Source organism: Leuresthes tenuis, unplaced genomic scaffold (assembly GCF_036924035.1).
Source record: "Leuresthes tenuis unplaced genomic scaffold, fLeuTen1.0.hap1 SCAF_6, whole genome shotgun sequence".
Lineage (NCBI taxonomy): Eukaryota > Metazoa > Chordata > Actinopteri > Atheriniformes > Atherinopsidae > Leuresthes > Leuresthes tenuis.
In genome coordinates, this window is record NW_027325360.1 from 28,480,298 (window position 1) to 28,495,081 (window position 14,784).

Consider the following 14,784-nt stretch of genomic DNA (forward strand, 5'->3'; position numbering starts at 1 on the left):
AGATAAAATCCCAAATAATGCAGAACTCTTCAAAAGGGGCGTATGGCTTAATTACAAGTGTGGTTCTTTCTCATTCAGGGTAGTATGAGGAAGGTTATGCTTGAAATATATGTAGAAATGGGTACATATGAAGGACAAGGCAGTTTGAACTTAGTTTGAGTGAAGGAATTCATTTTATAAATAAAATCCGAAATCGTGCAGAACTCATGAAAATAAGCTTATTCTCGGAATCCTAAAACTTTTGATTTGCTCTTTCTTTTACTGCAAAGTATAACGTTATTTTTTGTTTAAATCTATCTAGACATTGATAAATACCAGCCGAACATCTCTGCTGCCGCTTTTGATAATTTATGGTTGGGCATTCTTACCTTTTCTTACCCGCTTTTTACAAATTATGATCTGACATTCACACCTACTTGCAGTCGAACACCTGTGCGGTTTGGCTTTCGCACCTTTTCTTACCCATTTTTCAGTAATTATGGGTGGACATTCAGACCTTCTTACAGCCGAATACCTCCGCTGCCGCTTTTGATGGTGTATTGTCGGGCTTTCGAGCCTTTTCTTCCCCGATTTTTACAAATTATGGTTGGACATTCAGACCTTCTTGCAGCCGAAAACCTCCGCTCCTCTTTTGATCATACATTGTCGGGCATTCGCACCTTGTCTTACCCGCTTTTTACAAACTTTAGTCAGACATTCACACCTTCTTGCAGCTGGACTAACTCCGCTCCCAGTTTTGATCATGTATGGTCTGGCAATACTACCTTTTCTTACCCGTTTGTGAGTAATTATGGCTGGACATTCACACCTTCTTACAGCCGAACACAACCTCTCCCGCTTTTGATGATATATGGTCTGGCATTCTTACCTTTTCTAACACATTTTTCAGCAATTATGGTCGGACATTCACACCTACTCACAGACGAACACCTCCGCTCCCACATTTGATAGTGTATAGTAGGGCATTCTCACCCTTTCTAATCAGCTTTTGGCAAATTATGATCTGATATTCACACCTACTTGCAGTCGAACAGCTCTGCTCCTGCTTTTGATTATGTTTTGTTGGATATTTGAACCTTTTATTAACTGCTTTTTACAAACTTTGGTCGGACGTTCACACCTTCTTGCAGCCGAACACCTCCGCTTCCACTTTTGATGGTATATATTCGGGCATTCGAACCTGTTCTTACAAACCATGGTCGGACTTTCACACCTTCTTGTAGCCGAACACCTCCGCTCCCTCTTTTGATTTTGTACAGTCGGGCATACAAACCTGTTCTTACCCGCTTTTTACAAACTATGGTCGGACATTCAAACCTTCTTGTAGCCGAACACATCCACTCCTGCTTTTGATGATGTATGGTTGGGCATTCGCACCTTTTGTTACCCATTTTTCAGTAATTATGTGTGGATATTCACACCTTCTTGCAGCTGAACACCTCTTCTCCCGCTTATGATTATGTGCGGTTTGATATTCGAAAATTTTCTTTCATGTTTTAAAGCAATTATTGATGGACATTCATACCTTCTTGTAGCCGAACACATCCACTCCTGCTTTTGATGATGTATGGTTGGGCATTCGAACCTACTTGTAGCCCGCTTTTCATTAATTATGGGTGGACATTCACACCTTGTCGCAGCCAAACACCGCTCCCTGTTTTGATCATGTATATTTTGACATTCGCACCTTCTCTCAACCGCTTTTTACTATTGTCGGCCATTCACAGCTTCCTCTCCACCATACTTGTATGGTAGGATATTCACACCCACTTGCATCCGCTTTTGATTATGTTTGGTTGGATATTCGAACATTTTCTTAACTGCTTTTTCAAAACATTTGTCGGACGTTCACACCTTCTTTCAGCCGAACACCTCCGCTCCCAGTTTTGATGGTGTATAGTCGGCCTTTCGAGCCTTTTTTTCCCCCGGTTTTTACAAATTATGGTTGGACATTCAGAACTTCTTGCAGCCGAACACATCCACTCCTGCTTTTGATGATGTATGATTGGGCATTCACACCCTTTTTTTACCCATTTTTCAGGAATTATGGGTGGACATTCATACTTTCTTGCAGCCGAAAACCTCCGCTCTCTCTTTTGATCATACATTGTCGGGCATTCGCACCTTGTCTTACCCGCTTTTTATAAACTTTAGTCGGACATTCACACCTTCTTGCAGCTGAACCACCTCCGCTCCCTGTTTTGATCATGTATGGTCTGGCAATACTACCTTTTCTTACCCGTTTGTGAGTAATTAAGGCTGGAAATTCACACCTACTTGCAGCCGAACACCACTTCTCCCGCTTTTGATGATGTATGGACCGGCATTCTTACCTTTTCAAACACATTTTTCAGCAATTATGGCTGGAGATTCACACCTACTCACAGCCGAACAGCTCCGCTCCCGCATTTGATGGTGTATTGTCGGGCATTCTGACCATTTCTCATCAGCTTTTTGCAAATTATGATCTGACATTCACACCTACTTGCAGTCGAACAGCTCTGCTCCCGCTTTTGATTATGTTTGGTTGGATATTCGAACCTTTCCTTAACTGCTTTTTACAAACTTTGGTCGGACGTTCATGTCTTCTTGAAGCCGAACACCTCCGCTTCCGCTTTTGATGGTGTATATTCGGGCATGCGAACCTTTTCTTACCCGCTTTTTACAAACCATGGTCGGACTTTCACACCTTCTTGTAGCTGAACAACTCAGCTCGCTCTTTTGATTGTGTACAGTTGGGAATTTTAACCTTGTCTTACCCGCTTTTTACCAACTATGGTCGGACATTCACACCTTCTTACAGCGGAACACCTCCGCTCCCTCTTTTGATGATGTATGGTTGGGAATTCGTACCTTTTCTTAACCATTTATCAGTAATTATTGGTGTACATTCACACCTTCATGCAGCTGAACACCTCCGCTCCCGCTTTTGATGGTGTATAGTCGGGCTTTCGAGCCTATTCTTCCCCGGTTTTTACAAATTATGGTTGGACATTCAGACCTTGCAGCCGAAAACCTCCACTCCCTCTTTTGATCATACATTGTCAGGCATTCGCACCTTGTCTTACCCGCTTTTTACAAACTTTAGTCAGACATTCACACCTTGCAGCTAAACCACCTCCGCTCCCTGTTTTGATCATATGTGGTCTGGCAATACTACCTTTTCTTACCCGTTTGTGAGCAATTATGGCTGGAAATTCACACCTACTTGCAGCCGAACACCACCTCTCCCGCTTTTGATGATGTATGGTCCGGCATTCTAGTCTTTTCTAACACATTTTTGAGCAATTATGGTCGGACATTCACACCTACTTACAGCCGAACACTTCCGCTCCCGCATTTGATGGTGTATAGTCGGGCATTCTCACCCTTTCTCATCAGCTTTTTGCAAATTATGATCTGACATTCACACCTTCTTGCAGTCGAACAGCTCTGCTCCCGCTTTTTATTATGTTTGGTTGGATATTCAAACCTTTTCTTAACTGCTTTTTACATACTTTGGTCGGACGTTCACACCTTCTTACAGCCGAACACCTCCGCTTCCACTTTTGATGGTATATATTCGGGCATTCGAACCTTTTCTTACCCGCTTTTTACAAACCATGGTCGAACTTTCACACCTTCTTGTAGCCGAACGCATCCACTCCTGCTTTTGATGATGTATGGTTGGGCATTCGCACCTTTTCTTACCCATTTTTCAGTAATTATGGGTGGACATTCACAGCTTCTTGCAGCTGAACACCTCTTCTCCCGCTTATGATCATGTGTGGTCTGATATTCGAAAATTTTCTTTCATGATTTCTAGCAATTATTGATGGACATTCAGACCTTCTTGCAGCTGAACACCTCCGCTCCCGCTTTTGATCGTGTATAGTCGGGCTTTCGCGCATTTTCTTCCCCGGTTTTTACAAATTATGGTTGGACATTCAGACCTTCTTGCAGCCGAAAACCTCCGCTCCCTCTTTTGATCAAACATTGTCGGGCATTCGCACCTTTTCTTACCCGCTTTTTACAAGCCATGGTCGGACTTTCATACCTTTTAGTAGCCGAAAAACTCCGCTCCCGCTATTGAATGTGTACAGTCGGGTATTTTAACCTATTCTTACCCGCTTTTTACCAACTATGGTCGGACATTCACACCTTCTTACAGCGGAACACCTCCGCTCCCTCTTTTGATGGTGTATGGTTGGGCATTCAAACCTATTCTTACCCGCTTTTTACAAACTATGGTCGGATATTCAAACCTTCTTGTAGCCGAACACATCCACTCCTGCTTTTGATGATGCATGGTTGGGCATTCGAACCTACTTGTTGCCCCCTTTTCATTAATTATGGGTGGACATTCACACCTTGTCGCAGCCAAACACCTCCGCTCCCTGTTTTGATCATGTATGGTTTGACATTCGCACCTTCTCTCACCCGCTTTTTACTATTGTCGGCCATTCACAGCTTCCTCTCCTCCATACTTGTATGGTAGGATATTCACACCCACTTGCATCCGAAGACCTCTGCCCACACTTTTGCTGATATTTAGTCGGTCATTCGCAGCTTACCCGCTTTTGGCAGACTATGGCCTTCTTGCTGCCAAACACCTCTGATCTCGCTTTTGATGATGTAAGGTTGGGCATTCAGACCTTGCTTCACCTGCTTTTCACCAAATATAGTCGGACAATCACACCTTCTTGCAGCCGAACACTTCCGCTCCACCTTTTAGTGTTCTATGGGGCATTCACACCTTTTTTTTCACCGCATTTTATAGATTATGTTTGGAAATTCTCACCCACTCTCATCCGAAGACCTCTCCTCCCGCTTTTGTTAATATTTAGTCGGGCATTCGAACCTTTTCTTACTCACTTTTTACAAATTATGGTCGAACATTCACACCTACTTGCAGCCGAATACTTCCGCTCCACCTTTTAGTGATGTATGGTTGGCATTTGCACCTTTTCTTACCCTCTTTTTATACTGATTGTTGAAGATTAAGTTGTTCTTTCTCAAACTACAACATTTTTGTAATTGTTGAAACTTGATTTGAAGTGGATAGATAAGGAGGACAAACAGTTTTAAGTCAGGCTGATAGAAGGAATTAATTTTATAGCAACATCTGTACTTCGTCATATGTCGAGAGATGCTTATTGCTAAAGAATTTCTTTCTCATTCTACAAATTAAAACGTTGTTTATCGTTGAAACTTGATTAGACATGAATAAATATGAAGGACAAAGCAGTCTTAACTTGGTTTGAGTTAAGGAATTCGTTTTATAGGAGAATCCGAATTCGTGCATAACTCGTAAAATAGAGCTTATTTTCGGATTCCTGAAGAATGAGTCTGGTTCTTTCTCATAATACAAAGTTTGTTGTTTATTGTTGAAACTTCATCAGAAGTGAAGAAATAAATGAATGCCTATCAACAAATCTGGGATCTAAACTCTAGTGCTTCCTCTAAAATAATTTCCTTTCTCAATTCAGAAATGTGTGTGTGTAAGTCACAACACCCGTGACACCAAAACGGCTTTCTTTTCTCTCTTTTCTCTACACTCTGCACTGTGAGCACACACACCAAATCAGAAAGGCTTTTTTCTCTCTTTTCTACATTATGGACTGTGGGGACACAAAACCGCACTCTCTTTTTTTTTTTGATTGTGTGCCAGGGCGTTGTCTAACGTATTAGATTATGCTTAAGATACGAATGGGTTTATCAGTCACATCAGAATCCATACATACTGATCCTCCCGTAATAAAATGGTCGGATCTTATCAAACACACTTTGTTTCTTGTGACAATCAAGTCAGCGAAACAGCGTATACACGTCAAGACACTGAATCAAGTTTGCCACAAGAACTCATAAGTTTGGCAGTATTGCTCTGCCGTCAGCAATCATACACCCATTTTATTTTCGTGAGACATGTGCAGGCACCTGTTCATCTACTGTTCTATCACCATGAATTAGTTTATCTATTATCAATAGGGATACTTCTACAACTACTATCAAAGTATGTCCAGACTTCTTATGTTGTCAGTTGCTATATATGAATAAGTGGGTAGCTACTGACAAGCATTAAGCATGTCACACAGCCCAAACATATAACATTTCAGGACACACCACACAGTTAACAACCACAGTGAAGTGTCAAAGCCCAAACATGTAACATTCAACAGGACACTTACACAACACATTCAAATCAAACAGTCAGACAACATACAAGAACATATACCCCAGCCGGCATTGCTCCCTGCCTATTTTCCTACAGCTCACTATGTGTGCGCACACCTTTATTCACAAACTCTTCAACTTATACTCTTTTATCCAAGCTGCTACAGCTCGATTGGCCGAATACCCTTAGATCCTATTTTGGTGAATTTGATCTGCCTTACATATAACAGATTAGCGGTTTAGCAGTTTTAATTTAGTTTGAGTGAAGGAATTCATTTTATAGCAAAATCTGAAATCGTGAAGCACTCATGAAAGTAAGCTTATTCTCGGATTCCTGAAACTTTAGATTTGCTCTTTCTTTTACTGCAAAGTACAACATTGTTTTTTTTGTTTAAATCTTTCTAGACATGGTAAATATGAAGGACAAAGCAGTTTTAACATAGTTTGAGTGAAGGAATTCATTTTATAGATAAAATCCCAAGAGTCTGCTGAGAAAAGAGAGTGAATGCGAAGTAGACTGTAACACGGCTCTGGGAGCGAGCCGATTGTGGGCTAACCGGGAGAATTGCTTGAAAGAAACGCGACACCGAATGAGCGGTCAGAACAAAGCCTCAATACGGTGTTCCCGTGGTGTTTTTGTTGCTGCCTTGTGTTTTGCACAGAGTAAAAGACAAGGCAGCCATCGAATAGGGCCCGATTCTTCTTACTTGGTCAGCCGAGGAGCAAAGGGGGGGGGGAGCAAGCGTCTCAACCAAGCAAAGCTCACCATGGGGAAGGTGGCTATGCCAACTAGCCTGATGCCCTGCTCCCGCAGTGACGGATAATCGTACTCTGGTTTCTCTTCATAACATACAAGTCTTTTGCCTTTTACTAAAGACTTCCGTGGAGAGCAGCACTAATGAGTTGTTTCTATTTTTGGCAGGCTTTACCTTTGCGGGTGAAGCCCTTTCTGTCTGTGCAAAAGAAATCCGGTTACTGTGCAGAGTGACTTCTCTGAGTAGAGTCGCCTTACTTGTTGCGACTGTGCCGATGTTCGAAGCTGGAGTGCAAAGTTGTTGCTTGAATGGTGCTTGCTGGAGCATGCGGGAGTGCAAAGTTATACCATTTAAAAGGGCTGAAGAGTGCTCAGTGCAGCCGGAGGGCGGAGGTGCAAAGTGACACTCTGGCCACCTATGGCCATAAAAAGAACACTGCTACAAGTGCTCATTGTGCCAAGAAGGGCCCTCGGACCTGAACCAGTGGACAGTTATCGCTTCTCGGCCTTTTGGCTAAGATCAAGTGTAGTATCTGTTCTTATCAGTTTAATATGTCCTCTATACGAGGACTACATATTAAATGGATTTTTAAGAATAGGAGTTGAAAAAGAAGCTTGCTCCGTTCCCTCCAAGCCTCGACCCGGTACTGCAGTGCCGCTAGGAACGGTGCGCTCTCCTCTGCTCTTGTGAAAAAGCAAACAGCGGTGCAGGATGGAAGTTTCAGGGAGCCCAAGATGAAGCTTTCTTTTAATATGCTGAGAAAAGAGAGTGAATGCAAAGTAGACTTTAACACGGCTCTGGGAGCAAGCCGAGTGCGGGCTAACCGGGAGAATTGCTTGAAAGAAACGCAACACCGAATGAGTGGTCAGAACAAAGCCTCAATACGGTGTTCCCGTGGTGTTTGTGGCTGCCTTGTCTTTTGCACAGAGTAAAAGACAAGGCAGCCATCGAATAGGGCCCGATTGTTCCTACTTGGTCAGCCGAGGAGCAAGGGTGGGGAGCAAGCGTCTCAACCAAGCAAAGCTCATCAAGTAGGAACAATCGGGTTCTATTCGATGGCTGCAACACCTGAAAGAGATATTGATGCGAGACCCGATCAAATGCTTTTTCAAAGTCTAAATTTAAGATGACAAGCCGGGTGTTTCTGTCTCTAGCGTAATCAATGATGTCTCGAATCAGTACGAGGCTGTCGGTGAGTTGTCTCCCTGAGATGGCACAACCCTGGTCTGGGTGAATTACCTCCTCTAAAACAGAGGACATCCGTGTCGCTAAAACCTTGCTAAAAAGTTTACAGTCAAAGTTTAAAAGTGTGATGGGCCTCCAATTCTTTAGGTCAGTCTTATCATTTTTTTTATAAAGTAGAGTCACTATTCCCACTCAAAAACTGTCAGGCAGTCGGTCGAGTTTTTCAAAATCTTTAAAAACATCTAAAATGTCTGATGATAAAAGGTCCCAATAGGTCAGATAGAATTCTGCAGGAAGCCCGTCTAAACCCGGAGCTCGACTTCTCTTAAAACCTGTTAGGCATTTTTTTTAACTCTAAAGCAGTAAAATCCTGTGTCAAGTGTGCATTCTCTTTTACGGTTTTGTCAACGAATTTTAAAATTTCTGCCGATGTTTCCAAGTGCACTGGTTTCTCTTTGTACATGTTACTATAAAAGGTATGTACAGTTTCAATCATCTCTTGTGTGGATTTTGTTAAAAACCCATCTTCTCTTTTTAGATTTTGAATACACTCCTTTTTATTTATAACTTTCTGAAAAAAGTACCGTTTGCATTTTTCACCTTCCTCAATTTCCTGCTCCCTGCTTCTTACAAAAATTCCTTTACTCTTTATTTCTGCTAAAACTGACATTTCCTTTTTGACATCTTTGATTTCTTCTTTAAAGTCTATGCCACACTGATTTAGTTTAAAGTAGCGCTGTAAGCGTTTCTGTAGTCCCATCATACATCTATTCTCTTTCCTTTTTTTACGTTTACCTTGCTGTTTAAAAAAAGTCTGGGTCGTTTCCTTCACCATTTCCCACCATTGTGCATGTGTTTCGTAGAGGTCTTGAAGGGTCTGCCACTCTTTATAACATTCCCTGTACTGACTGACTATGATTTCATCCTCCAACAGGGAACAGTTGAGTTTCCACAGACCACTTCCTACCGTCACACCAGAAGGGGGTGAAAGGGTGCAGGAGAGCATAAGGTGGTCTGAAAAGAAAACAGGGGTTAATCTAACATCAGTGGGTGGGCAATCTCTAGTAAAGAAATAATCAATGCGAGAGGCTCTGGGGCCATCATGACTAAACCAGGTGAAGCCCTCCTCTCTGGGATGCATGGTTTTAAAACAGTCAGTAAGCTTAAAATCCCTGCATATTCCCTGAAGTAAAATCGAAGTCTTATCCACTTTAAAATCTACCCCTGCTCTTTTTCTATCTTTCCTGTTCAAGATACAGTTAAAATCCCCTCCTACAACTAAAGGTACTTGCCCTAGAATGTAAAGCTGTTTATCTTCTAAAAGGTTATACCTTTCATTTTTTCCATTGAAACCATAAATATTTAAGAGGTTAAAGTCTTGCCCCATAAAATTCAAGTGTGCTAAAAGTGCCCGTCCGTCTCTCACCACTGTGCTACCTTTCACCAGAACATACAGATTTTTAATTAGAATGGCCACACCATCATTTTTATTTTGATTTGAGACACTCCATATCGATAAATGGGGCCACATTTCCTCCCATTGTCTATGGTTTTTTAAAAAAGGTAGTCCACATTCTTGTATTAAAAACACATCTGATTTTATGGAGTCTAAGAAGGATAAAATACTCTGGGCTCTTGTCTTTGATTTCACACTTCTCACATTTAGTGTTGAGAAGGTGAGAACCATTAAAAGGATAAAGGAAAGTAGGTATGTCATTTTCGTTTTTCTAAGTTATCATAACAAATTACACACTCAGGTTATTTCTTGGGAAACTAGTTATTCCTTCATTTCTTTAGGTGAAAAGTGAGTAGGGTGATCTATATTTCCTTTTCGGACTCTCGGTGTTGGCCTCTGACGCAATGTTGCATTTAACTTTGAGTCCCTGGGGGTTGATTGCAGAGCTGAAGTTAAAAAGGAGACCTCATTTGGTGAGTCGGAGGGGAAGACTCTAGGTTCTTCCACTGAAGAACTGTCTGAAAGGGACCTAACCCTTCCCCTCTTCTCTGATACCACTGGGGAATCAGAGGCTCAGATGCCGTCCTCTTCGGCTATTGACCTTCGGGGAGGTGAGTATCTTCACTAGACTCACCTGTCTACTCTTCCTCCTCATTTAGCGTAGCTCCACCCTCTGCCTGTGAATTCTCACAGACTTCAGCACTGAGTGGTGAGGCCTCTACAGGCCCCTCCCCTTTTTGCTCCTCACTTCCAATCCAAGCTTTTGGCGGGAAGTTTGAATTTATTGGGTCAACCTCTTCACTTTGTTCACCAACTGCCACCTTTGGTCCTTCTCTTTGTTGGCTTGACTGTGACTTTACCGTCTTTAATTTGTTGGCAAAAGATTCAGGGCAATCTCTGAAGAGGTGATTTAATTCTCCACAGAGATTACATTTCCTGCCATTTGGACACTCTCCAAAAGTTGGACCAATTTCTCTGCTCTTCCCACATAACACCTTGGTACAAGCCTCAACCAGGTGCCCATGCTCACCGCACTTGCGGCAGAATTTGGGCTGCCCCTGGTAGTGGATGTAACCTCGGTTTTCAAGGTGGCCAGAGTGTCGCCCACCCGCTGCACTGAGCACTCTTCAGCCCTTTTAAATGGTATAACTTTGCACTCCCGCACGCTCCAGCAAGCACCATTCAAGCAACAACTTTGCACTCCAGCTTCGAACATCGGCACAGTCGCAACAAGTAAGGCGACTCTACTCAGAGAAGTCACTCTGCACAGTAACCGGATTTCTTTTGCAGAGACAGAAAGGGCTTCACCCGCAAAGGTAAAGCCTGCCAAAAATAGAAACAACTCATTAGTGCTGCTCTCCACAGAAATCTTTAGTAAAAGGCGAAAGACTTGTACGTTATGAAGAGAAACCAGAGTACGATTATCCGTCACTGCGGGAGCAGGGCATCAGGCTAGTTGGCATAGCCACCTTCCCCATGGTGAGCTTTGCTTGGTTGAGACGCTTGCTCCCCCCCCCCTTGCTCCTCGGCTGACCAAGTAGGAACAATCGGGCCCTATTCGATGGCTGCCTTGTCTTTTACTCTGTGCAAAAGACAAGGCAGCAACAAAAACACCACGGGAACCCCGTATTGAGACTTTGTTCTGACCGCTCATTCGGTGTCGCGTTTCTTTCAAGCAATTCTCCCGGTTAGCCCACACTTGGCTCGCTCCCAGAGCCGTGTTAAAGTCTACTTCGCATTCACTCTCTTTTCTCAGCAGACTCTTGGGATTTTATCTATAAAATTAATTCCTTCACTCAAACTATGTGAAAACTGCTTTGTCCTTAATATTTACCATGTCTAGAAAGATTTAAACAAAAAAACCAACTTTGTACTTTGCAGTAAAAGAAAGAGCAAATCTAAAGTTTCAGGAATCCGAGAATAAGCTTACTTTCATGAGTTCTTCACAATTTCGGATTTTGCTATAAAAAAAATTCCTTCACTCAAACTAAATTAAAACTGCTAAACCGCTAATCTGTTATATGTAAGGCAGATGTCAAATTCACCAAAATAGGATCTAAGGGTATTCGGCCAATCGAGCTGTAGCAGCTTCGGTAAAAGAGTATAAGTTGAAGAGTTTGTGAATAAAGGTGTGCGCACACATAGTGAGCTGTACGAAAATAGGCAGGGAGCAATGCCGGCTGGGGTATATGTTCTTGTATGTTGTCTGACTGTTTGATTTGAATGTGTTGTGTAAGTGTCCTGTTGAATGTTACATGTTTGGGCTTTGACACGCTTCACTGTGGTTGTTAACTGTGTGGTGTGTCCTGAAATGTTATATGTTTGGGCTGTGTGACATGCTTAATGCTTGTCAGTAGCTACCCACTTATTCATATATAGCAACTGACAACATAAGAAGTCCGGACATACTTTGATAGTAGTTGTAGAAGTATCCTTATTGATAATAGATAAACTAATTCATAGTGATAGAACAGTAGATGAACAGGTGCCTGCACATGTCTCACGAAAATAAAATGGGTGTATGATTGCTGACGGCAGAGCAATACTGCCAAACTTATGAGTTCTTGTGGCAAACTTGATTCAGTGTCTTGACGTGTATACGCTGTTTCGCTGACTTGATTGTCACAAGAAACAAAGTGTGTTTGATAAGATCCGACCATTTTATTATGGGAGGATAAGTATGTATGGATTCTGATGTGACTGATAAACCCATTCGTATCTTAAGCATAATCTAATACGTGAGACAACGCCCTGGCACACAATCAAAAAAAAAAAAAGAGAGAGTGGTTTTGTGTCCCCACAGTCCATAATGTAGAAAAGAGAGAAAAAAGCCTTTCTGATTTGGTGTGTGTGCTCATAGTGCAGAGTGTAGAGAAAAGAAAGCCGTTTTGGTGTCACGGGTGTTGTGACTTACACACACACATTTCTGAATTGAGAAAGGAAATTATTTTAGAGGAAGCACTAGAGATTAGATCCCACATTTGTTGATAGACATTCATTTATTTCTTCACTTCTGATGAAGTTTCAACAATAAACAACAAACTTTGTATTATGAGAAAGAACCAGATTCATTCTTCAGGAATCCGAAAATAAGCTCTATTTTACGAGTTATGCACGAATTCGGATTCTCCTATAAAACGAATTCCTTAACTCAAACCAAGTTAAGACTGCTTTGTCCTTCATATGTATTCATGTTTAATCAAGTTTCAACGATAAACAACGTTGTACTTTGTAGAATGAGAAAGAACTTCTTCAGCAATAAGCATCTCTCGACATATGACGAAGTACAGATTTTTCTATAAAATGAATTCCTTCTATCAGCCTGACTTAAAACTGTTTGTCATCGTAATTTATCCACTTCAAATCAATTTTCAACAATTAAAAAAATTTTGTAGTTTTAGAAAGTACAACTTAATCTTCAGAAATCAGTATAAAAAGAGGGTAAGAAAAGGTGCAAATGCCAACCATACATACCTAAAAGGTGGAGCGGAAGTATTCGGCTGCAAGTAGGTGTGAATGTCCGACCATAATTTGTAAAAAGTGGGTAAGAAAAGGTTCGAATGCCCGACTATATATTAACAAAAGCGGGAGGAGAGGTCTTCGGATGAGAATTTCCAACCATAATCTATAAAATGCGGTGAAAAAAAGGTGTGAATGCCCCATAGAACACTAAAAGGTGGAGCGGAAGTGTTCGGCTGCAAGAAGGTGTGAATGTCCGACTATATTTGGTGAAAAGCAGGTGAAGCAAGGTCTGAATGCCCAACCTTACATCATCAAAAGCGAGATCAGAGGTGTTTGGCTGCAAGAAGGCCATAGTTTGCCAAAAGCGGGTAAGGTGCGAATGACCGACCAAATATCAACAAAAGTGGGGGCGGAGGTCTTCGGATGCAAGTGGGTGTGAATATCCCACCATAAAAGTATGGTGGAGAGGAAGCTGTGAATGGCCGACCATAGTAAAAAGCGGGTGAGAGAAGGTGCGAATGTCAAACCATACATAATCAAAACAGGGAGCGGAGGTGGTTTAGCTGCAAAGTGTGAATGTCTGACTAAAGTTTGTAAAAAGCGGGTAAGACAAGGTGCGAATGCCTGACAATGTATGATCAAAAGAGGGAGTGGAGGTTTTCGGCTGCAAGGTCTGAATGTCCAACCATAATTTGTAAAAACCGGGGAAGAAAAGGCTCGAAAGCCCGACTATACACCATCAAAAGCGGGAGCGGAGGTGTTCAGCTGCATGAAGGTGTGAATGTACACCAATAATTACTGAAAAATGGTTAAGAAAAGGTATGAATGCCCAACCATACATCATCAAAAGCAGGAGTGGATGTGTTCGGCTACAAGAAGGTTTGAATGTCTGACCATAGTTTGTAAAAGGCGGGTAAGAAAAGGTTCGAATGCTCGATCATACACCATCAAAAGAGGGAGCGGAGGAGTTCCGCTGTAAGAAGGTGTGAATGTCCGACCATAGTTGGTAAAAAGCGGGTATGAAAAGGTTAAAATTCCCAACTGTACACAATCAAAAGAGCGAGCGGAGTTGTTCAGCTACAAGAAGGTGTGAAAGTCCGACCATAGTTTGTAAAAAGCGGGTAAGAAAAGGTTCGTATGCCCGAATATACACCATCAAAAGCGGAAGCGGAGGTGTTCGGCTTCAAGAAGACGTGAACGTCCGACCAAAGTTTGTAAAAAGCAGTTAAGGAAAGGTTCGAATATCCAACCAAACATAATCAAACGCGGGAGCAGAGCTGTTCGACTGCAAGTAGGTGTGAATGTCAGATCATAATTTGCAAAAAGCTGATGAGAAATGGTCAGAATGCCCGACAATACACCATCAAAAGCGGGAGCGGAGCTGTTCGGCTGTGAGTAGGAGTGAATCTCCAGCCATAATTGCTCAAAAATGTGTTAGAAAAGGTAAGAATGCCGGTCCATACATCATCAAAAGCGGGAGAGGTGGTGTTCGGCTGCAAGTAGGTGTGAATGTTCAGCCTTAATTACTCACAAACGGGTAAGAAAAGGCAGTATTGCCAGACCATACATGATCAAAACAGGGAGCGGAGGTGGTTCAGCTGCAAGAAGGTGTGAATGTCCGACTAAAGTTTATAAAAAGTGGGTAAGACAAGGTGCGAATGCCTGACAATGTATGATCAAAAGAGAGAGTGGAGGTTTTCAGCTGCAAGAAGGTCTGAATGTCCACCCATAATCCCTGAAAAATGGGTAAAAAAAGGGTGTGAATAACAAATC

The 14,784-nt window shown here is 42.1% G+C and overlaps 3 non-coding genes across 3 annotated transcripts; 2 read left to right on the top strand and 1 right to left on the bottom strand.

The window, feature by feature from the left end:
• The first annotated feature begins 6,979 nt into the window (after positions 1-6,979).
• LOC140310498 (U5 spliceosomal RNA) lies at positions 6,980-7,093 on the top strand. The gene has a single exon (XR_011916560.1). It is a non-coding gene; the product is annotated as a U5 spliceosomal RNA (small nuclear RNA).
• Positions 7,094-7,401: 308 nt separating this feature from the next.
• LOC140310479 (U2 spliceosomal RNA) lies at positions 7,402-7,585 on the top strand. The gene has a single exon (XR_011916546.1). It is a non-coding gene; the product is annotated as a U2 spliceosomal RNA (small nuclear RNA).
• Positions 7,586-10,854: 3,269 nt separating this feature from the next.
• LOC140310604 (U5 spliceosomal RNA) lies at positions 10,855-10,968 on the bottom strand. The gene has a single exon (XR_011916658.1). It is a non-coding gene; the product is annotated as a U5 spliceosomal RNA (small nuclear RNA).
• Between the last annotated feature and the right edge of the window lie 3,816 nt (positions 10,969-14,784).